This window comes from Choloepus didactylus, chromosome X (genome assembly GCF_015220235.1).
Source record: "Choloepus didactylus isolate mChoDid1 chromosome X, mChoDid1.pri, whole genome shotgun sequence".
NCBI lineage: Eukaryota > Metazoa > Chordata > Mammalia > Pilosa > Megalonychidae > Choloepus > Choloepus didactylus.
In genome coordinates this window covers 147,613,194-147,619,509 of record NC_051334.1, presented here as the reverse complement: position 1 = coordinate 147,619,509, position 6,316 = coordinate 147,613,194, and positions in this window count along the sequence as shown.

Below are 6,316 nucleotides of genomic sequence, written 5' to 3'. Positions count from 1 at the left end.
TTACTGACATTTAGCCTTCCTATCCATGAACATGGAATATTTTTCCATCTTTTAAGGTCCCCTTCTATTTCTTTTAGTAGAGTTATGTAGTTTTCTTTGTATAGGTCTTTTACATCTTTGGTTAAGTTTATTCCTAGGTACTTGATTTTTTTAGTTGCTATTGAAAATGGTATCTTTTTCTTGAGTGTCTCTTCAGTTTGTTCATTTCTAGCATATAGAAACATTACTGACTTATGTGCATTAACCTTGTATCCTGCTACTTTGCTAAATTTGTTTATTAGCTCTAGTAGCTGTATTGTCGATTTCTCAGGGTTTTCCAGATATAAGATCATATCATCTGCAAACAATGAAAGTTTTACTTTTTCTTTTCCAATTTGGATGCCTTTTATTTCTTTGTCTTGCCGGATTGCCCTGGCTAGCACTTCCAGCACAATGTTGAATAACAGTGGTGACAGCGGGCATCCTTGTCTTGTTCCTGATCTTAGAGGGAAGGCTTTCAGTCTCTCACCATTGAGTACTATGCTGGCTGTGGGTTTTTCATATATGCTCTTTATCATGTTGAGGAAGTTTCCTTCAATTCCTACCTTTTGAAGTGTTCTTATCAAAAATGGATGTTGGATTTTGTCAAATGCTTTTTCAGCATCTATTGAGATGATCATTTGATTTTTCCCTTCGAATTGTTAATGTGTTGTAATACATTGATTGATTTTCTTATGTAGAACCATCCTTGCATGCCTGGAATGAACCCCACTTGGTCATGGTGTATGATTTTTTTAATGTGTCTTTGGATTCGATTTGCAAGTATTTTGTTGAGGATTTTTGCATCTATATTCATTAGGGAGATTGGCCAGTAGTTTTCCTTTTTTGTAGCATCTTTGTCTGGTTTTGGTATGAGATTGATGTTAGCTTCATAAAATGAGTTAGGTAGTGTTCCATTTTCTTCAATGTTTTGAAAGAGTTTGAGTAAGATTGGTGTCAGTTCTTTCTGGAAAGTTTGGTAGAATTCCCCTGTGAAGCCATCTGGCCCTGGGCATTTATTTGTGGGAAGATTTTTGATGACTGATTGGATCTCTTTGCTTGTGATGGGTTGGTTGAGGTCTTCTATTTCTTCTCTGGTCAGTCTAGGTTGTTCATATGTTTCCAGGAAATTGTCCATTTCCTCTACATTATCCAGTTTGTTGCCATACAGTTGTTCATAGTATCCTCTTATAATTTTTTTAATTTCTTCAGGATCTGCAGTTATGTCACCTTTTTCATTCATTATTTTGTTTATATGGGTCTTCTCTCTTTTTGATTTTGTCAGTCTAGCTAGGGGCTTGTCAATCTTATTGATCTTCTCAAAGAACCAACTTTCGGTGATATTTATCCCCTCTATTGTTTTTTTTGTTCTCTATGTCATTTATTTCTGCTTTAATCCTTGTTATTTCCTTTCTTCTACTTGGTTTAGGATTGGTTTGCTGTTCATTTCCTAACTTCTTCAGTTGATCCATTAGTTCTTTGATTTTGGCTCTTTCTTCCTTTTTAATATATGCATTTAGTGCTATAAATTTCCCCCTCAGCACTGCTTTTGCTCCATCCCATAGGTTTTTGGTATGTTGTGTTCTCTATATATTTAGCAATTTCTCTAGCTATTTCTTCTTTAACCCACTGATTGTTTAGGAGTGTGTTGTTTAACCTCCAGGTATTTGTGAATTTTCTAAGTCTCTGATGGTTATTGACTTCTAATTGTATTCCATTGTGGTCAGAGAATGTGCTTTGAATAATTTCAATCTTTTCAAATTTATTGAGGCTTGTTTTATGTCCCAGCATATGATCTATTCTGGAGAAAGTTCCGTGAGCACTAGAAAAGTATGTGTATCCTGGTGATTTGGGATGTAATGTTCTGTATATGTCTGTTAAATCTAATTCATTTATCAGATTGCTTAGGTTTTCAATTTCCTTATTGGTCTTCTGTCTGGTTGATCTATCTATAGGAGAGAGTGATGTGTTGAATTCTCCCACAATTATTGTGGAAACATCAATTGCTTCCTTTATTTTTGCCAGTGTTTCTCTCATGTATTTTGTGGCACCTTGATTGGGTGTATAGACATTTATGATTGTTATTTCTTCTTGTTGAATTGCCCCTTTTATTAGTATGTAGTGGCCTTCTTTGTCTCTCAAAACATCCCTGCATTTAAAGTCTATTTTATCTGAGATTAATACTGCTACACCTGCTTTCTTTTGGCTGTAGCTTGCAAGAAATATTTTTTTCCATCCTTTCACTTTCAATTTCTTTGTGTCCCTGTGTCTAAGATGAGTCTCTTGTATGCAACATATTAATGGTTCATTTTTTTTGATCCATTCTGCGAATCTATATCTTTTAATTGGGGAGTTTAATCCATTTACATTCAATGTTATAAGGGTGAAGGCATTTCTTGAATCAGCCATCTTATCCTTTGGTTTATGTTTGTCATATATATTTTTCTCCTCTCTCTATTAATATCCTTTATTGTACCCATACCGAATCTCTTTAGTACTGAGTGTTTCCCCAAGTCTGTCTGTCCTTTCTTTGTTTCTCTGTCTGTAGCGCTCCCTTTAGCATCTCCAGTAGGGCAGGTCTCTTGTTAGCAAATTCTCTCAGCATTTGTTTGTCTGTGAAAAATTTAAGCTCTCCCTCAAATTTGAAGGAGAGCTTTGCTGGATAAAGTATTCTTGGTTGGAAAATTTTCTCACTCAGAATTTTAAATATATCGTGCCACTGCCTTCTCGCTTCTATGGTGGCTGCTGAGTAGTCACTACTTAGTCTCATGCTGTTTCCTTTGTATGTGGTGAATTGCTTTTCTCTTGCTGCTTTCAGAACTTGATCCTTCTCTTCCGTGTTTGACAGTGTGATCAGTATATGTCTCGGAGTGGGTTTATTTGGATTTATTCTATTTGGAGTTCGCTGAGCATTTATGATTTGTGTATTTATGTTGTTTAGAAGATTTGGGAAGTTTTCCCCAACAATTTCTTTGAATACTCTTCCTAGACCTTTACCCTTTTCTTCCCCTTCTGGAACACCAATGACTCTTATATTCAGACATTTTATATTATCTATCATATCCCTGAGGTCCGTTTCAATTTTTTCAATTTTTTTCCCCATTCTTTCTTTTATGCTTTCATTTTCCATTCTGTCATCTTCCAGGTCACTGATTCGTTGTTCAAGTTCCTCTAGTCTTGTACTATGAGTGTTCAGAATCTTTTTAATTCGGTCAACAGTTTCTTTAATTTCCATAGGATCATCTATTTTTTTATTTAGTCTTGCAATGTCTTCTTTATGCTCTTCTAGGGTCTTCTTGATATCCTTCGTATCCCATACTATGTTCTCACTGTTCATCTTTAGTTCTTTGAGTAGCTGCACTCGGTGCTGTGTCTCTTCTGATCTTTTGATTTGGGTGCTTGGGTTTGGGTTATCCATATCATCTGGTTTTTTCATATGCTTTACAATTTTCTGTTGTTTTTGGCCTCTTGGCATTTGCTGAACTTGATAGGGTTCTTTTAGGATTTGTAGACCAATTGAAGTCCTTATCTCTAATCTATCAGATCTACAGCTTCTTGGAGTACACTTTCTCTAACTAACCAGCAGGTGGTGTCCACGAGCCACCTGTTCTCCACAAGCCAGTTCTCCCCTGGTTTGCCTTTGTGGTGAGTGGGGGAGTGAGTCTTGTGGGGTCCAATTGGTGTACCAAGCTTTTGTGTGTAGTTGGTGTTGCCTGCCCTGTATATGGGGCGTGTTTCTGGGCAGTCAGGGAGGGGGGGTGGCTCTAACAATCAAATCTCCCTGGTGATCCTGGAGTTTTAAAGCTGCTGCAATAGTCTAATCCTTCAGTTCAGTCCTGCCACAGTTTGTCTCTGCCACTGACCCACAAGTCCTTGGTATTGGCGTATGGCTCCTGAGACTTGCAAGTGGGTCCCTCTTCCAGGCCGTGCACCCCCTGGTCCTCTGTTGAGGGATGACTGTGCTATGTCACAGGTGAGTGCTGTCCCCCCAGGGCGGTTCTGGGCTGCTGGGCTGTGTAGGGAGGCTCCCAGTCTGCTGAAATGATGGCTGAATGGGGCTTTGTTAATTCACACTGCTCCACCTTCCCAATTCTGGGACAATCAGCTGAGGTTGCAGGGAAGGCTAATGTCCACGCCCAGTTTTGTGGTGTGTGCCTGTTATTTGAAGCACTTCTGTCGCACTGGGTTGTCTTGGGCAGCTCTGGGCTATGGGGCTGGCGATGGGCAGGAGTGTTTCCTGTCCACCAGGATGATGGCTGTGAGCGGACACCCCCCTTTTCTTGGGAAGTTGTTGTGTTTAGTGAATTTTCTCAGCCACTGGATTATTGCCTTTTGTCTCAGAGCTCTCTTAGTTCTGCTCTTGTCTTGACCTGCCCAAGTTGCAAGCCTTTGAAGCTTTCTGTATTGGGCTTCTTAGAGTAATTGTTTTAGAAAAAGAAAAAAGGATTAAAAAAAAAAGGGCCCTCCTCAGAGATCTAATGGGTTATTGAAATGCTAAGAGACAAAGCAATTAGGGCCATTAAGGAAAGGTCCACAGGGCAGAGAGATCAGCTTTTTTTCAGGATTTGCATATGAGCCTCAGGGCCTGAGCTCTGCCCTTCCCCTTTCTATGTTCACCAGAATTCCAAAAATCTTATGATTCTTATGCCTTATATAGATATCCCTTTTTAGTTTTTAGTGTATTGGAATAGCCAGAAGAAAATACCTGAAACTATTGAACTGCAACCTAGTATTGCATATTCCTGAAGGTGATTATATAACTATATAGCTTACACTGTGTGACTGTGTGATTGTGAAAACCTTGTGGCTACCACTCCCTCTACACAGTGCAGGGATAGATGAATAGAAAAATGAGGACAAAAAGTAAATGAATTATAGGGAGGGGTGTGAGCTATGGGATGTTTTGTATGTTCTTTTTTACTTTAACTTTTATTCTTTTTCTATTTTTTGCATGGTAATGCAAGTGTTCAAACATTGTGGTGATGAATGCACAACTATATAATGGTAATGTGAACAATTGATTGTACACTGTGGTTGATTGTATGGCACGTTAATATATCTCAATAAATTTGATTTAGAAAAACACACAGTCATTATCATCCTTTACCCATTATTCTGAATTGCCTTAGTTCTATTGAGATCAGTCTATTTCAGCTTTCCTAGAACATGCTCTATGAAGTAATGCAGACTTTCATAACTGCAGTACTCTAGCTGTGAGTCTCAGGTGTCACGAAGATACCCAAAATTCCAGGGAATGACCCATTTAAACACAAAGAGCTTGCCATCTCAGAATTTAGAAATAACCAGTACAAACTCAATTCTCAGAGTTTACACCTTATATTTAGTCAATATTAGTGAGGTATTATAATATTTGTCTTTTCATTACTTGTTATTTCACTCAGTGTACTGACCTCAAGTTTCATTCACCTTGTTGCATGCCTCACAACTTCATTCTTTCTTGCAGCCACTCAATATTCCACTGTATGTATACACCACACTTTTCTCTTCCATTCAACAGTCTATGTACCCTTAGACCACCTCTATCCATGGCAAATCATGAATACTGCCAGCATAAACTCCACTGTGCAAATGTCCATTGGTGCCCCTGCTTTCAGTTCTTCCAAGTATAAACTTAATAATGGGGTTGCAGGATCATATGGTAACCCTATACTAAGCCTACCATGGAAACACCACACTGCCCTCCAGATGGGCTGCACCATTCTACTTGCCTACTGATAGTGAATAGGTATATCCCACTCAACATTTTCTCCAACACTTATATATTTCTGCTCATTTTTTGACAGTTTTTTTTCACACACTATTCAATCTGTCCTAAGAAAAACAATCAATGCTTCCAGGTATAGTCGCATGGTTATGCATTCACATCACATTCTATAATAATAAAATAAAATAAAATAAAATAAAATAAAATAAAATGGAGAAACAACAAAAAATGACACCAAAAATCACATACCCCACTCTTATCTACCCTTCTTATTGACATTTAGCTTTCAATATTGCTTTTGTTTCATTTCATGTCAGTATATTACAATGTTACTGTTAACTAGAGACTAATTTGCATTGATTGTATCTTTCCATATACTATCCTATTTTCAACACCTTGCAATGTTGTCATTCATTTGTTCTCCTTCATGTAAAAGCATACTTATTTTTATACGTTGACTCACCATCATTGTCCACTCGAGGTTTCACTGAGTTATATAGTCTCAGTCCTTATCTTTATTTCCTTCTGGTGTCATACATGCCCCTAACCTTCCTCTTTGAACCATACACACAC